The sequence below is a fragment of the Crassostrea angulata genome, chromosome 5, assembly GCF_025612915.1.
Source record: "Crassostrea angulata isolate pt1a10 chromosome 5, ASM2561291v2, whole genome shotgun sequence".
Taxonomy (NCBI): Eukaryota; Metazoa; Mollusca; class Bivalvia; order Ostreida; family Ostreidae; genus Magallana; species Magallana angulata.
In genome coordinates, this window is record NC_069115.1 from 9,329,485 (window position 1) to 9,349,102 (window position 19,618).

Consider the following 19,618-nt stretch of genomic DNA (forward strand, 5'->3'; position numbering starts at 1 on the left):
AAAAAGGGCATAAGGTATATACAGGGTGTTTCACAATATATGTCACTCATCTAAACAAGTGTTACCACAATGTCAGGCATAATATCAAAGAATCTTTAATATCTTGGATAAGCATAACTACCTGCAATTATGATATTGCAAAATATCAGGAAAATAATCATACTACGAAGTCACTGATGTTTTGGATATCTGTTGATTAAAATGATATATAGAATGTATTTGTTACTTGTGTTGTTATCATTCTTTCTGCCTTTAGATCTGTGACATATATTGTAAAACACCCTGTTTCTTGATTGGCGTAAGCCGTATTTTTTTTTATTGCAGTAAATGGCATAACCCGCGTCAATCAATAAGGTTATATTGTCTGCAATGATTGTAACTTTCATGGCCCGCATGAACCATATATTGTTTATGTTTACACCTTATAAGCAAATTGATAAATTGATCTTCAACAGTAAGTGAGAGCAGGTATACTTTTTACTGTTCAACAGTACGTTGGACAACAACAACATACACGTTGTACACTAGTATTATATAACTTTGAGTTAAATGTCATGATAATTTCATGCAGTCCGTTGGCTGCTGATATTTGCTTGAGCTAGCTATAGATTGTATATATTTTACCATTGCCATTTTCTATAAAAAGGTATGAAAAAGTTGATTTTCAAATGTATTAAAGAAGAAAATACTCAGTAGATGTACAAATATAGACCATGTCTGAAAAGGAAATTTTTTATGTCGGTGAGTTTTGCGGGATCACACCTAAATAACCAATATGATGTTGTAGAAAGACAAAACAAATTTGTCAAGTTTTGTCCAACCTTCGTTTGTAGCATAATTTAATTTGAAATTTTAAAATCTTTTTTTTTTTTTTTTTTTTTTTTTACATTTTTTTTCCTTCAGAAAAGTGCTATTCTTTGTTGTTTTCAAGTGAAAAAAATGTAATGCAAACAATTCCTGACATGACCCCGACTGAAAATTTAACTCGATTTAAATGTGTTTTTGGGGGTTTTTTAATTTGTTTTTTGTTTTTTTGACTGATTTTAATATATCTTCACTTCAATAACTCTAACTTTAAACATTTATTTCATAAAAATCATTATTGTAGACAGGAATTGGGTTTGTCGTTTTTTTTTTTAGGCTTTTGAACCTATTCTAGTTCTAAAATGGCGTTTTTCAGTTTCATTTGTTTTGAGAAAATAAGTAAATGTGTTTTTAATAGTGTGGACGTTGACCTAAATATAGTACTAGAAAAAATAAAAAACCAGTGTTATTGCATTTTTTTTAATTTCAAATTCACAAAATGGATTGAAGCATCTTATTTACATTCATACATAATAATTTGCATAAAATTTATATTCCTCTCATTAATAAAAATAAAATATGCCATTTTTTGCATTTTACAGAAATCTTCTTGAAAATTTGATTTTTTCATATATTTGAAGGAATATATTGTAAAGGAATTAATAAATAAACATTCTGAAGTCTGATCACATGATTCAATATACCAACAAGAATTAATTGTTTGAAACAAAATAATTTTTCCCCTAGCATATGGTTATATGCAGTTTCTTATCGTCATAACGATTCCCCCAGAAGTCAAACATCGGTATCTGATGATCTATGAAACAAAACAAAAATGTATTTTTTCTTACAAATCACGGAATATTCGAAAAAGAATAAATTTACGTGTGATATATTATTAAGTATATAAAATCGTTATTAATCTGTATTAAATTGAATAAATATTAATATAAATCATGATGAATAAAATAATCTCTTATAAATAAGGACACACAAATTGAGGGATTTTTAAAGCATTATTAAATGACATCGTTATGTATAAATAATAAAATCAATATTTGATATTTCTGAAGGCAAACAAAATTAGTTGTGGGACTATATTTAATTAAATCTGTGCTAAAAGTGTTGTAAGTTCGTTACAAACTTAAACATAGATAAAACTTATTTATTGTGTAAGTAAGTAAGTAAATAATTTATTATAATGACATGTGTATGTCATAAGTGTAGTATAATACAATGTTATACATAATAGAATTACACCCGGCCCATTGGACCTATATGTCACTTTGAAATCTTGGAATATACAAAATTGTGAACGTGTTAAACAAAAAACAAAGCCTTTACTTTGTAAAAGTAAGAAACAAGCTGAAGAACATAATTAATATTTGTTTTGAACTAAATTGATCATTAAAAGATACGTACAATGGTAGGCGGTCAGGGATGGTATCAACAAACTCAACAGAAAATTTGGGTTCTATGTTTTCATAGGCTTAAAAGGAAATTTAAAATATTAAGAAAATATATTATCCAAAACAACAACAGACTAATTGTAAAGACATTAAAACTTTGTACAAAGTAAAAATATCTTTTAAGAGGCATTTTGGTGTACTTTTTTTTCCTTTATATTTTTCTTTTTATGTATGTTGAAAACAGATTTGCCAAAGTGATTAAAAAGATTTGTAAAAGACACACGGACGGAATGAAAGAAAAATGATGACCGGAATAAAGGATGCATAAAAAATTTAAAATTCAAATCAAGCTGAGCTGCTTTGAAAACAAAATGCATCAATTCACAAGACTACTAATTGTAATCTGTGTAATTCAGACAACTGATATTAGGATAATTTGATTGAATTGCAGAGATATGTCATTCGGTCACAGGTAATTTATTTTTAAAAAAAAACTTACTAGCAAAAGGAATCATATTACGGGTGTTTATTAGTACAGCCGAATTAAACATATTTCTTACAACCTACATCATTCCATGACATTAAAATCTCCTACAATAAGTTTTGCATAGAGATTGCATGCATTTAGCAATGGTAAAAATCAAATACAACTTTATGGCATAAAACTTGAAAATTATGCAAGAAGTGACTGCTCTAAAATATGTAAATATCAAAAAAGAGATACGCTTGTTACCATGGGATATAAAACAATCTTATTTACTTTTTATTTTAGAAAACTCGAGCAAGATTTGTTCATACAATCCCAACATATCTCCACTTCTAGCTTTCTTCCAAAAAAGTCGTAGGTATATTTGCTCAAATGTTTTAGGTAACATGTCTGATATCTACAACAGAAAGAAGCAAAATACATTGATTTATTACGTTTATTTTTTACTGAAGGTACTATATTGAGTTTAAAATTACAAATGTCTTTCAAAAAATAAATCAATTTATAGTTTCTAACATGCTGATGCATTCTAAACTTGAGTAAGGCCAAAATAATAACTATATTTTCCCCTAACGCAGCTGACCAAATTAAACCCTGCCAAATTGATCTTTTTTTAACCACATTGAATAGAGATTCTTTTAAAGAAACTTTCCCAATTTTACCCAAATTCGTTTTTAGGACACCTACATCTTTTTCTTTTTACAATATTTTTGTTAGCCTTTATTATCAACATGGGCGAAAAATCGCTTTATGAACGGTAACATCGCCGGAAATTCCTCAGAAAAAGAAGTTGAAGTCGCCCTGTACTTTAAGTTCACGATTGTGTACATAAGCCCCAGAGACATTGAAATAATAATCATTTAATTTAAAAGCCTCAATGAACCACTTTTGTGATTAATAATTGGCAATTGTCTTATCGTTTAGGGGTATAAATGTGGATTATATGCAACATATTTACTGTAGCTTACTGTGCATTGAAAATTTCAAACAATGTTTTTTTTACATTTTGTGTTGACAAAACAATTAATTAAAAAAATCTGCCAAATTAATGCTTTAAAAATCATAAAACATCTGCTTACAGTTATCTCAAAAATCAAAATGATCATCTTCACAACAAATTAAAAACGAAAAATTGAGTTCAATGTTTGGACCAATACCTCCAAAATACACAGAAGTACAAAGATCATTTTATTTGACGTTTTGTCAAAAACATTTCATCTAGAAATATGAATACATCAAATAAATTGATGTTGATTAATTGGATATGTTTTTTTAAAACTGTACGAAGTTGCTCTATTTCAAATTTTGATCCAATTTCAATTAAAGTTGAATCTGTGTAGATCATCATTCCTGGAGTTTATGCTGAATAAGATATTGATAGTCTCCCTGATATTGTAGAGTAATTAAATATGACTTCACAAATATTTATATTTGTTACATTACCTTAAATTCATCAACTATTATTGTTTTAAAATCGTTTAGACGTTTTATAAATCAAATTTTAAAGCATTGATTGATAGCTTGAAGCGTGTTAATTATTATAAAAATGATATTGAAAGATATGTTAATATGTCGATCAACATATAAGTTATAATGAATCTATTCATGCACATTTAGTCATTTAAACATAAATGTTTAAATGTAAGATAAACAATATCAAATTGTGAAATCGATATTAAATTTGTATTACATTCAATTATTCAAGTATAAGTATACTATCAAAACTGGCATATCAATAACAAAATCTGCCTTATCAATGTTACACTTTTTAAAATCAAAATGCCCCACCAAGCAAATAATGTCATCGCCTTAAATTCAAGTGAGATAAATAGCTATGATAAAAAATGAAATTGTCAATTTCAAACTAAACTAAAGAAAATAGATATGAGGTAATACATATGCGTCATTCTCATAAATGACCGAGCTCTCAATGTTTTGATAAAGAGTAGATTTATTTCCGTCTTTTCCTCCACTTTCCGACTCCTGTCGATAAAAAACAGAAACAAATTTATAGTAACTGTTTATGCATGTATGTTTGTAAATAAAACAGTGTTTTTAATTCATGGTTTTAAGTCTACCTTAACTTTTTTGACTTTGTGATACCATTTCGCGTTGATCAGCGGGTTTTCATTTCCATTCCCGTAATTAAAGGTCACAACCTGTATAATTATTAATTATGGTAATTTTCAATCTTTATTTTACATTTTGGAAACAAAAAGTTTATTTTTTTAACAGAGAGCTAGAGAATTACAGAGATGATGTCAGAGAGAAATTTATTACAACCTAGAAATTATTGTCATTAAAGAAATACTTCGCCTAGTTGTTTTATCAATTACATGGATACACTCACCATTATCTCAAAAAAATTTTAATCTCGTCAGATTCAAGACTTTGTTCTATTCCTTCTTTAAGATCTCCCTTTAAAGCAATCATTTTATAAATGTCAATATAACTTTATTGCAAGATATTATAAAAATTGTAGGAGTGACAATCGGTATAGTTTTCATTCAATTTCTGAATAACAATTTATATTGATTTATCAACATACTGGCGAGACATTTCCATCGATGCATTTAATTCGTTTTTCTCCGACGAGTTTTTACAAATCTCGTTGATAAATCCTATTGATGATCTGCTGTGCTTCTTTAAGTTCATCATCATCCGAGTTAAGAAATCTTATCTGATTAAGAACATCGTCTGTCACCCATAGGTATGCTTTCATATCATCTTTTGATTCGGACAGAGTCTTCTGACTTGAAAATGTAAAAGCAATGTAGTTACAAACCTGTTTAAACAATAGTAATTTTAAGATGGGATGCTGGTTCATGTAATAAGGGAAACGTGTTGGTAGTCTTTATGAAATAAACTATACTTTAAATTAGGCCTTGTTTTATTATGGTTCAATTGATAATTAACATTTACATATTTTAAAAATAATTTTATACTTCTATGAGGATAAACAGTAACAATTTCTTAATATTTCACAGACTGGTTAATTATTTATAATCTCTCTCTCTCTTTCTCTGTCTGTCTGTCTGTCTGTCTGTCTGTCTCTCTCTCTTTCTCTCTGTCTGTCTGTCTGTCTGTCTCTCTCTCTCTCTCTCTCTCTCTCTCTCTCTCTCTCTCTCTCTCTCTCTCTCTCTCTGAAGCTTACTTATACCTCTGTTTATTTGGTGGAAACAGCAAACACTTGTTCGCCTTTACAAATGCATCCGTTATCCTGAAAATCGTGTCTTTTTATATGAGAAAAATATGATTGTTTTTATAGCTGCATATATAAATGAATAGCAAAATAATGAGAAAAATATTTTATTATGCATAATTGACAATGTAGTTATATGAGTATTATTGAAATGGTCTCTTACATCATTTCTACGGCTTTAGCCACGGGATGATGGTAAGCTTGACGATGCAATGTATACCGTGTGTAAAACATATCAAACAGGTTGTAATATTCCTATAACAGATCATGTGTAAGAAGACATCAAAGAAGTTGTAACATATCAAACAAGTTTCCTACAACAGATCAATGGAATGTGTAAAACATCAAACAAGTTGTACCATTTCATTGACAAACTGCATCTAAAACATATCAACCAGGTTGTAATATCCTTTCAACAGACCATATATAAAACATAAAACAGATTGTAATATTCTAACATCAGACTATTTGATAACCTCCAACAGGTAATAATATGCCTACAACAAACCGTGTAAAACACATGAAACAGGTAATACTATTCCAACAGCCCATAAATATGACTCACACATTGCAAATATTAAGTTAAAACCAAAGCTTCTTCGGACATATTTTTAAATAGGATAAACCTTGACAGTAAACATTGTACGTAAATGGTTTTTTGCATTATAAGGAATTCAAATTATTCAAAATTCAAAAGTATTATAAATAGATAGTCTAAATGATAAAATACGTACTGATTTTGGATAACTGATGTGCCATTCTTTACCATGTTTGACCACCCTTGCAAGCTTGATGCTTCGCTTGCATTGAAAATTGTGATGAAGCCCCAGCATGTGACAGTCTCTTGAAAAGTAGTCCCATTTATCTACATCGATCTTGTTTAAACCATTGGCAATTATCTGGTGATAAAATGTCCAAAATACGTAATAGTTTTGTGATCAAATCAAGGTTTGCTGTGGTTAGATACACACATTCACATATATCTGAATGTAACATTAAATGTGCATAACACTAAGAACAATTACCTCGTACAGGAAATGTTTCTTTTGTTCCTTTTCATCTGTTTTCTAAATATAATGCAAATTCAAAAACCAACATGTACCATAGTTTTGTGATCAAATCAAGGTTTGCTGTGGTTAGATACACGCATGCACATATATCTGAATGTAACATTAAATGTGCATAACACTAGATACAATTACCTCGTTCAGGGAAGGTTTCTTTTGTTCCTTTTCATCTGGTTTCTGAATATAATGCAAATTCAAAAACCCACATATACCATAGTTTTGTGATCAAATCAAGGTTTGCTGTGGTTAGATACACGCATGCACATATATCTGAATGTAACATTAAATGTGCATAACACTAGATACAATTACCTCGTTCAGGGAAGGTTTCTTTTGTTCCTTTTCATCTGGTTTCTGAATATAATGCAAATTCAAAAACCCACATGTACCATTAATTTTTTTACTATGTACATATAGCCCGACTGATTCATAGTATATGTGCATCTATAAATGATCAACATTTTATCTATTGCAGATAAGCAACAATGATTTAAGTTAAACATTTAATGTGTAACTGAGATTATGAAATTACTTGTTGAGTTAATAACAATAACAGCAATCGTATAAAAAACAATATCAATGCATACCTTAATAAGATTTTTAATGAACTCAATATCCTCGTCTTCTAGATAATCATTCCACGTAATGTTTTTGAAAATAGAATCGAGCATGTTCAGTGTTGCGTCCTCATGCTAATTACGTGAAGAATAAAGTAAAAGATTCAAATAGCATTATTTATAAAACATCAATTTGGTAATGTAACAATGCACTAAACCAGTTTGTTTCGTTATATTCATTTCTGATCTCAATCTGGATTTTAATTCTTTAAATCATATTTGGTGAACTCTGGTTCTTTGTTTTGATGCATAAAGGAATCAAGATGGTTAACACATTACATTCTACATTAAAACAAACTAGTATTTCTAAATACAACTCATTATATTTAAGTTTTGATTTATTTTTTTACACGATTTAATTTAGAAGCGAGTACATGCCAGGATATAAATGAAAGACGTAATGACAGAGAAATCTAAAGTAAACGCATTAAAAGCAGCTTGGATATACCGATGGGCATTCAAAAGCGGGGTTCGCGCTAAATGTAGGATTTTTTAAGTTAAATAATGCAATGATTTATTTCCAGGGAAAAACATATTGAATGATATGTAGTGAGGGCTTATTCAAAACATACTCCTACTTTTTAAAGTTAAATTAAGCCCGAAAAAAGAAATTTTTACCAATTATTGTATATATAAATCAGATGCCACAGAGAAACAAAACTAGAAATCCAAATAGGCAAGCAATTCATTGCAGTTACTAATATCTATCTTTGTATGGTCACGCTAGCTCCATCTAAAACAAAAATTATTGCACTGTTAGAAAATGAATATAAATATATTGCCTACTTCCCAAGCTTTCTGATCACCAGGCTTCTTAACTTTGGGGATGAAAAGTTGATCAAACAAATGAGAGAATGGACCATGTCCTGAAAGATTAAAATGAAAACACTATCAAAAAATTGCCTGACTCGACGTTTTAATTAAGATACCTTAGAATACCAACCAAGATCATGGCAGAGTCCAGCCACTTCCAGACAGAGGATCTCTTTATCTGTAATGTCTGGCTTATTAGGTTCATCAAGCATGGCTAGATTCTTCTGAAGTTCAAGACCAAGACTCCTAGCCAGATATGATGTTCTATAGTTTCATATTGAAAAAAACAGAATAGGGTGGTATTCATCAAAAAATTTCATGGCGAAGATGCGAGATGAAATCGAATTCCAAATCAGATAGAAAACTGCCTTCTTTTAATACCCAATTGAGTGTTCGAATCTGCAGTGACAGGCGCCAGGATATACAAAGGAAATACCGCCTAGCTGTTTAATGTATCGAAGTCGCTGAAACTGTGGAGTGTCGATGATCCTAATGCATAGTGGGTGTAATTCTATAGGTCCCCAAATAGGGTCATTTATTATCTGTTTATAAAAAAGAACATACGTTTATAACTTTTTAATTCGCTAAATTACTGTATGATTTTTAAGATTTCTTAAAATATTTTATGCATATTGATGATTTCTGTTAAGTTCGCGAGAGTTATCTTTCCTGCGGTATTGTCAAAGTTATACAGCATCTTCATAAATGGACACAAAATCAACGTCGTCGGAGGTAACCAATGAATTTATTCCGCGGTAAAATCTTGGGAGCGTCATTTTAATAGCGTGGGTTCTCACTTCTTTCAGGACGCCGATAGCTAAGCATTGAAAATTTTCAAAGCGATCTATAAAGCGGTAAGGTTTATATTTTTGATTTATTTTACTGATGGAGCACAATAAAGTACTTATATTGGGTCATTCTATTGTACGCCGCTTTCAACAATTCCTAGTAAGTAATGAGGATGTTAGGTACTGTGAGGATCTTGGTCTAAGAGCAAATCATAGGATATTTTATAGAGGAGTGGGAGGTCGCACTATTTCGGGCATTCTCCGCGAGGATGCGAGTTTCATTGAAAAAGTAAAACCTCGTAACATAATTCTAATTGTTGGGGGCAATGATGTTCGACGTGCGACGTCTTCCGAAGAATTGGCAGCAAATATTGAATCTCTTGTATCGGTACTGCACTATAGATTTGGAGTCGCTCAGATCCATGTGTGTAAATTGTTGCCACGATTTAAGCAATGTTTTGATTACAACAGTACTGTGGATGAAGTAAATATCCTTCTCAAATCTTCTCTGCACGGATTTGAATTCGCTTCATTTTGGGAGCATAATGACCTCTTCCCTTCGCCTAAGTTCAAGGCGTGTGACCATAAATTTCTTTTTGACGGCGTCCACCTCAATAAACAAGGCAACGTTCATCTCTATAGAAGTTTGCGCGGACTTATTTTGTCTAGAATGCGTTAGAGTTTCGGGCGATTATCTCTTGTAATTTCAAAGTAATCATATATATATATATATCTATAACGTTATATATGTAGATCTACATACATATTTTGTATTGTTTTATTTCTTTGTAATAAGCAAGGAATGTAATTCCGTATTTGATATCCATCACATAGTTTCATTATAATTTACTTGTGTTTTCCTGTAAAATTTCAAATGTTTATTGCCTCACTGAGGCAGATCTCATTGCACTGGAATACGCATAATTTACAAGTGTTTTCATTATAATTTTCATATGTATTTTTTGCCTCTCCGAGGCGGATCTCATGGCACTGGAATCATCACAATTTATTGGTGTTTTCCAGAGATAGTTCATATTTGTATAGCCTTCCTGAGGCGGATCTCATTGCACTGGAATCAACACAATTTGCATTGTGTTTTCCCGAGATTTTTCATATTTCTTTAGCCTCCCTGAGGCGGATCTCATTGCACTGGAATCAACGCAATTTACTTGTGTTTTCCTGAGATTTTTCATATTTCTTTAGCCTCCCTGAGGCGGATCTCATTGCACTGGAATCATCACAATTTACTTGTGTTTTCCTGAGATTTTTCATATTTAATTTTGCCTCCCTGAGGCGGATCTCATTGCACTGGAATCAACACAATTTACTTGTGTTTTCCTGAGATTTTTCAAATTTAAATTTTGCCTCCCTGAGGCGGATCTCATTGCATAGGAATAAACACAATTTTCTTGTGTTTAACACAAATTTATTTGTGTTTTCCTTACATATTTAATTAACTCCCAGAGGTTTATTTTATTACAATACAATGTATTTACCACAATTTTATATGCATGCGTTGTTAGTGGATTTTAATTTTAAATCTACTTTTCATTTATGCTTTCCTTAGGTTTGTCATTTAATATTCAATAAACTACACAATAATTAAAAAAAAAAAAAAAAAAATTTAAAAAAAAAAAAATTAAGTATTCCGGAATTTTCATGTTTTATCATATATTTTCCGATTCTATTCAGACCGGATGTTGACAATGGTTTTCTAACCAATATCAGTGAAATTTGTAATTTTAGTTATCGTCATCAAGAATAAGTATGCCACCAAAAAGAACAAGCCAAGCTCGCGCAAAACCATCAACTGTCTCAAAACAAAAGAAACGCAGGACATCAATGAACTTGGAAGTGGTGTCGCCAGCTTTATCCCCCGATGTACTGGAAACCATCACAGCACAGGTGACAGCGGGTGACGGCCACAATTAGAGACGAGTTGACAACGCTGATAAACAACATTAACAGCAACAGTGCTTCAAATTCTCAGGGGAGTATTAGTATAAACCCTCTAGGGGCATCTAACAACGATGATAATGACGGGTTGGTAAGAGAATCTAGATATATGGACAACGCTATTCAACACTCAGTTGAAGCGGTAGTTGTGGATCACACTGAGAAAATCGCTGGTAAGTGTCCGACAGGTTTTGTTAGTACAGCAGTACCAATTGATGCAAGGGTATCGGATCAAACTAAATCAAAAATTTGGTCAAACCAGTATATAGAATTTGCAAGCCTTTTGTCGAAAGACAAACAAAAGAAAGGTAAGTTATCTATTCAGGTCGAAGATGGTGACAGTCCAGGCAAGCTTACAATCCACCAGGTAGAGAATGATTCCCAAAGCGAGGTGACTCTCTCATCCATGCATGACTGGCTTACAGCATGGAATAGATTTGCTGCAATTTATTGTATTAAATATCCAGAACAACAAGCTAAATTAGCTAAACATTTAGAATCAGTCAGAGATATTGCAGACGCCAAGGGCAATTGGAAAGCTTATGACACCGATTTTAGGATGCTTGTTGCCCAAGGACAAGTTTCATGGGGTGATGTACACATGGAGTTATATGTTAATGCCAGACTGACGACAGCTCTATCTTCAAAACCTAACAAAAGTCAGAAAGATATGTCATATAGCTCTATGCCAAGAGGTGTCTGTTTCCAGTACCATTCAGGTAAGAATTGTTCAGCAGGCTTGTCTTGTCGCTTCCAACACAGATGTTATAACTGCGGCGGGTCACACCCTTTTATTCAATGTACAAAGCAAGCCAAGCAGCCCTTTCGGATCATGCAGAGGTATCAAAACCAAACAGGTAGTACAAATACAGGGAAACAATATAACCAATCAAAATCATTTGGTACATCCAAGCAAGGGTCCAACACCAATCAAGGTAAATAGACTTGCTCATTGGTTATCAGGGTATGATGAAGATGAAACTAATTTTCTAGTTCAGGGTTTTTCAAAGGGTTTTTATTTAGGCTTTGTTGGAGAATGTCCTGGAATAGAGTCAAAAAATTTAAATTCGGCTCTTACAAGACCAGAAATTATTGATCAAAAAATACAAAAAGAAATTTCGGCTGGTAGAGTTCAAGGACCTTTTGAAAATAAACCATTTTCCAATTTACAGTGTTCACCACTGGGTTTGGTTGAAAAGAAAGAGCCAGGTGAATTTAGAATGATTCATCATTTGTCATACCCAGAAAATCAATCAATTAATGATGGCATACCACCTGATGAGTCATTTGTTCAATACTCATCTATTTCAGATGCTATTCATTTCATAAAAAAGTGTGGAAAAGGTGCTTTCTGTTGTAAAACTGACATTAAGTCAGCATTTAGAATTATTAATATTCACCAATCTCAGTATCAGTTTCTTGGGTTCAAGTGGAAGAGTAAATATTACTTTGATACATGTTTGCAGTTTGGTCTAAGTTCATCTTGTAAAATATTTGAGCGATTCTCCACAGCCCTACAATGGATAGCACAAAATAAACTTGGTATACCATGTATATCACATGTTTTGGATGACTTTATCATTGTGGATATATCGCCAACTCAATGTGTCTACAAGCTGAAATCTTTCTTGAATATGTGTTCAGATATTGGGGTTCCCATTTCACTTGAAAAAACATGTGGTCCTAACCAAGTTATAACTTACCTGGGTTATGAATTGGATTCAACAAAAATGGAATGCAGATTACCAAAGGAAAAAATTGTAAAGTGTGTCAACAAAATCCAGTTTGCGATGGAACAATCTAAATTAACATTAAAGCAGCTGCAGTCAATTATAGGTTTATTGAATTTTGCTTGTAATGTAGTGTTGCCAGGCAGGGCCTTTTTAAGGAGGCTAATAGATCTGACCATTGGTGTAAAAAAGCAGTATTATAGAATTAGGATGACGAAACAAGTTAAGGAGGATTTAAGTGTCTGGTATGATTTCTTGAGTAATTTTAATGGTTCTTCAATGTTTTTACCAGATATATGGTTAAGTTCAACTGAACTAAGGTTATATACAGATGCATCTGGAGCTGTGGGGTATGCTGCGGTTTTTGGTAGTCAGTGGTTCAAAGGAGAATGGAATGACAGTTGGCGAAATCAGAACATAGCAGTTTTAGAATTATACCCAATAGTTTTGGCTGTTGATGTCTGGTCAAAATATATGGCTAATAAGTGCATTTTGTTTAACACAGACAATCAAGCACTGGTTCATGTCATTAATAAACAAACAGCAAAAGATAAGCACATCATGTTTCTTTTGCGAAAACTGGTATTGATATGCTTGAAGTTTAATATTTATTTTAAAGCTCAGCATTTGACTTCAAAAGAAAATTTACTATGTGATTGTCTTTCTCGTTCAAAGGTAAATCAGTTTTTACAACTGGCACCCTGGGCCGACAGAAATCCAGTCAACATATCTCCACTACCGCCCTTTCCAAATTAAGAGGTGACATACAAAGACTATTGGATGCGAGCCTTACTAATTCTTCTTTAGCTTCGTACTCCCATGCTTGGACAGTTTTTAAAGATTTTGCCGAGAAATACGAGTTAATTATTGAGTTTCCAGTGAAACAACACATATTGGTATATTATGTTGCCTACCTATTTTCAAAGGACTATGCTGCAAAAACTATTTCTTCATATCTCTCAGCTATTAGTTACATCCATAAGCTCAACAGTTTTGGGGATCCATGCTCGTCCTTTTTAATACAAAAATTGCTCTTATCAACACGCAAACTTAAACCTTCACAAGATGTTAGAATACCTATTACAAAAAATATTTTGCATCAAATTTGTGACTTTTTACCAGTTACAGTTTCCAATGCATTTGAAAAGGCCTTGTTTAAAGCAATGTTTTTGTTGGCCTTTTATGGATTCTTGAGAGTTGGGGAAATAACATCATGTCAAAAGGTAATTAACAAAAATTTAATTCAGTTTAATCAAATTTCCAGGCAGCAAGATCATTTAATTATCAAATTTGTTACATATAAACATCACATTGGCAAACCATTTTTTCTCACTATTCACTCTGCAAGTTACAAAAAGTATTGTCCAGTTCAATGCCTAGAAGACTACATCAAGTTAAGAGGAGTACAAAATGGGCCACTTTTTTGTTATGTACCAAATATTCCAGTTTCCAGGGGTAAACTTTCGGCGGTATTAAAAAACTGTCTATCATTTGCAAAGTTGGATATGACTCGCATTACTAGCCATTCTTTCCGGATAGGCATGGCGTCGCACTGTGCTGACATTGGCATGAGTGACAGCAAAATCAGACTGTTAGGTCGATGGAAATCAGATGCATTCAAAAGTTATATTAGACCAGTTAATCTAGTATAGAGAGAGCAAAGACAGACTGTGAACTTATGGATATACACGGTTATTCAGGAACATATGTATATTTCTTGATAACTTATAATGCGTTAAAATAATTTGAAATATAAGTTGTTATTTTCATGTCAAAGCTTTGAAAGGGCTGGACATATGTATGTTCCTACCTATGATTACTATATATTACAAGTATTAGGTTACATTGTACATCTTTTTGGGTGGGGCATATGTATATCCTTACCCATGCATGAATAGTATTTGAATGTGTTTGCATGTATATGGGACTAAGGTTTGTAAGGCATATGTATATCCTGGCAAATATTAGTCCATTTTAAAGGTATAGGAATGCACTTTGCCACTTAAAATTTTCTCCCTCCCTCCTTGGGGTCTGAACTTGATTTAAATAGAATAAATCAAGTACATGGCGCTTTCAGACCACAAGGATTATGTTTTTCATAAATTATCTAATCAATCACATCATTGATTACATCAGTAATGGGAGTTATGGATTATTTTAGTTGTAAAATATTATGGGTAAAGAATTAAATATTCATAATTTTATGATTAATTTTATGAACTTATTAATTATTGTTATATAATCATCTATTGTCATTTTCCTGATTATTTCAAACCAAATTTGGTTAACAATAAAGTCACAAAAGTGGCAGAGTGCAACATACCTATGTGTTATGTGATGTTTTACTGTACAAAGATGAAGGGCTCAGGTGGTTCAATTTCGAGCGGATAGAGGTTAATTATTTCATGAGTGAGAAATAATGCTATACGCAGTAATGGTATACTTTGAAAATTATCAATTATGGATAAATGATTTTTAAGATTTCTTAAAATATTTTATGCATATTGATGATTTCTGTTAAGTTCGCGAGAGTTATCTTTCCTGCGGTATTGTCAAAGTTATACAGCATCTTCATATATGGACACAAAATCAACGTCGTCGGAGGTAACCAATGAATTTATTCCGCGGTAAAATCTTGGGAGCGTCATTTTAATAGCGTGGGTTCTCACTTCTTTCAGGACGCCGATAGCTAAGCATTGAAAATTTTCAAAGCGATCTATAAACCACCTCCACCCCTCCACCTTCCTTTTTTATGAACATGTTTATAAAAAAGAAAAATTCTTGTGTATTTTCTTTTTTCTTTATTAAGCATGGCGCTTTCAGACCACAAGGATTATGTTTTTCATAAATTATCTAATCAATCACATTATTGATTACATCAGTAATGGGAGTTATGGATTATTTTAGTTGTAAAAAATTATGGGTAAAGAATTAAATATTCATAATTTTATGATTAATTTTATGAACTTATTAATTATTGTTATATAATCATCTATTGTCATTTTCCTGATTATTTCAAACCAAATTTGGTTAACAATAAAGTCACAAAAGTGGCAGAGTGCAACATACCTATGTGTTATGTGATGTTTTACTGTACAAAGATGAAGGGCTCAGGTGGTTCAATTTCGAGCGGATAGAGGTTAATTATTTCATGAGTGAGAAATAATGCTATACGCAGTAATGGTATACTTTGAAAATTATCAATTATGGATAAATGATTTTTAAGATTTCTTAAAATATTTTATGCATATTGATGATTTCTGTTAAGTTCGCGAGAGTTATCTTTCCTGCGGTATTGTCAAAGTTATACAGCATCTTCATATATGGACACAAAATCAACGTCGTCGGAGGTAACCAATGAATTTATTCCGCGGTAAAATCTTGGGAGCGTCATTTTAATAGCGTGGGTTCTCACTTCTTTCAGGACGCCGATAGCTAAGCATTGAAAATTTTCAAAGCGATCTATAAACCACCTCCACCCCTCCACCTTCCTTTTTTATGAACATGTTTATAAAAAAGAAAAATTCTTGTGTATTTTCTTTTTTCTTTATTAAGCATGGCGCTTTCAGACCACAAGGATTATGTTTTTCATAAATTATCTAATCAATCACATTATTGATTACATCAGTAATGGGAGTTATGGATTATTTTAGTTGTAAAAAATTATGGGTAAAGAATTAAATATTCATAATTTTATGATTAATTTTATGAACTTATTAATTATTGTTATATAATCATCTATTGTCATTTTCCTGATTATTTCAAACCAAATTTGGTTAACAATAAAGTCACAAAAGTGGCAGAGTGCAACATACCTATGTGTTATGTGATGTTTTACTGTACAAAGATGAAGGGCTCAGGTGGTTCAATTTCGAGCGGATAGAGGTTAATTATTTCATGAGTGAGAAATAATGCTATACGCAGTAATGGTATACTTTGAAAATTATCAATTATGGATAAATAAACTTACGGCATTTGGAAGATGCTGAAACATGTCTGTTGTACTTATGAATCCTATATCGTTATCGTTTATGTAAACATAAAACAGCATACTGTGCTCTGCGGGATTTTTAAATAATCTCAAATGGTCTGTATTTCCCACAGCAAACACCACTTAAAGAGATAACGATTATTCAATATGCACTTGATTACGAAGAAATAATTCGGTAAACTATCAGGCACTTGATGTTGTAGAATAAAAATCAGTATATCAACAGACACTTAAAAAAGCTTATACTTTGTGCTTAATAACGAAAAAAAATAATTTTTACAAGTCGTCGTTGTTTTAAAATTTCATTGATTATTTCAATTGATCTACAGCACCCATACAGAAGAAGCACGGATGTTGCTGATTTACCATAACAGAATATAAATCCCGATTGATTTTGATTATTGAATTTATAAAACATTATTTAGTACACTTGAAATGATGAACAGGATTTCAAATATAGATGGCAGTAATTCTGCAATAATATATGAGTGGTCTTAGATTAATAGATTAAGATCAATTAATAGATTACAAAACTATTGTTGTGATAATTTCAAGTACAAAACATTATACTGAAACGAAAATTAAATATGACAAAAGAACATCGATGTAAAACATGCGAAAATAATATTTACGCATATTAACTTTATATCTTATTACAATACCTTTATCAGCAACAGATTAAGTAACATGCGAACTATATGCCAAAGTTATAGAAAAAAGGTGTATATCTAATGTTAATAAAGATCGGATTCGATACTCTTGATCTCCTAATGTTCTTTCGTTACTGAAAGTTGTCTGGGTTTTTTTAGTCTATCTGGTGTTGTTCTATCGAACACGTTTTCCTTAAATTTACGAGGGATCTTCGATATGAGATGTGTATTATATTCATGATGGTAATTTTAAAAAGCTCTATTTAATACTTTCAAACGGTATAAACACAAACCTTACATAATTTAAAAAATCGGAGTCATCTCAATAGATCCAGTCATGAATCACTGCCGAGAAAATGTTTGAAAAGGGGTCAAAAATATTAAAAAGAAATTAGAGGTTATATAAAAGTTTCCTAGAATTTGGTCATTCCGTAATGCAATATTTTACTGACTTCAGGTAAAGGTAGACATTTCTGAATGACACAGAGTCCGTCAAAGATTTGGCAAAAAATTTGTCTGACATCTGACAGTAACAAAGCTTTAATCTCGGCAAGACAAAAAATCTTGCTTTCGATGACGAACGGAACTGAGCTGCATGGTCGTTTGAGATACAGGTGGATTACACTTAAACGGCAACTTTATAGTTCATAGTAGTATTATCTAAACAATACCTTAGCTTCCATTATCTGTTTTGTAGATGTGGATGATGGAACAACGCTCTGCTCCGTTGAAACGCTAAAAATAATACAAAATATCAAACAAATAAAATTATTCTCATTCTAATGTTACTCATTATTTCTAAATTTGAAAGAAAATGATATTTAGAGGTAAACTAATGATTTTTTTTTTTCAGATTGGTACTATTTCATTGAGTATCTTTATATTTCAATTAAAAGGAAAATACATAAGCAATGATCTACGTCTCATAAAGTGAAAGCCATCTAATATTGTTTGTTTAAGATTGTTAAAATAAAAAAGTACATTTTGTATACAAATCAACGAGAAATAGTTATTTTAAAAAAAGATAAAAATCTATGTAGAAAAGGATATCAATTGTTGTTGTTGGTTTTTTTTCAATTCAGTGCTTCATCACAAGCAAGCAGGGTTTCCGATTCTCTTAACCTTTTGACACTGATTCGGCTACACATGTTACGTTAAACCCGGTTTGGTTAGGGGTGGCGGGTTTTTTTTTATTGAATGACAGCGATCCATAAAAAATGATTATTTGTTTGAATATTGCAAATGTAAACAGAGTAAGCCTTAAAACGTTGTCTTAAGTTATATATATTCTTAACATGATGATCTTGTTTTGAATCTCTTAAATTTCCTTTGATATGTTTTAAACATAAATACATAAAATACATCACCACCAAATTACCTTAAATTTTAGAGTCTCCAATCAAAACGTATCAGTTCCCGGTACCAGGATTTGACCATTTTTTAGGACTTGAAATTAATCACGCAATCTAACAGCAATGATATATTATACAAAGTTAGGAATACTTATATGTCCATAGTGACTGCTCTTTGACATGTACTTTGATAGGCTACTTTACATGTGCTTATCATAGTGTTATCTACTTTAAAACAGATCAAAGTCGACATGAAATATAGGACGTTCTTAAAACAGAAACATGATGATTAACGATTAATAGATACATTTATTGTTGGAATAGAAGTTATATTTGATCAAAGAGTGATTAATAAACGTGAATTATGTAAACCTGGCAAAACGTTACAATATGCTGCATGACTGGTTCAAGTTTTTTTTTAGTATGATTTATAGATTCTGTTCGATTAAACAATTTCAAAACCTGTTGACATGTGTAAAATATATATAGAGTATACAGCCGTACACTTTATTAAAATGTACAGCAGTATATTTTTTTAAAGCTTATGTGTACCGAATGAAAAATCAACTTCTGTTCAACTTAGTTCACGGTTTATAAATAACATGTTTTAGTGAGCGATAATAAATGATAGCTGTTTTGATATCCAAAGGAAAACATGATGAGCAAAGTTTTTGTTGAGAAAACGAAACATGTATAACACAAATAAAAATAAAAATATATAAAACATTCAAATTTGATCCTATTGTAGTATT

The 19,618-nt window shown here is 31.5% G+C and overlaps 2 pseudogenes; one reads left to right on the forward strand and one right to left on the reverse strand.

Moving 5' to 3' along the window:
* Positions 1 to 1,372: 1,372 nt before the first annotated feature.
* LOC128184082 (deoxynucleoside triphosphate triphosphohydrolase SAMHD1-like) lies at positions 1,373 to 19,224 on the reverse strand (annotated as a pseudogene).
* On the forward strand, positions 10,821 to 16,397 carry LOC128184083 (uncharacterized; annotated as a pseudogene).
* Positions 19,225 to 19,618: the final 394 nt, after the last annotated feature.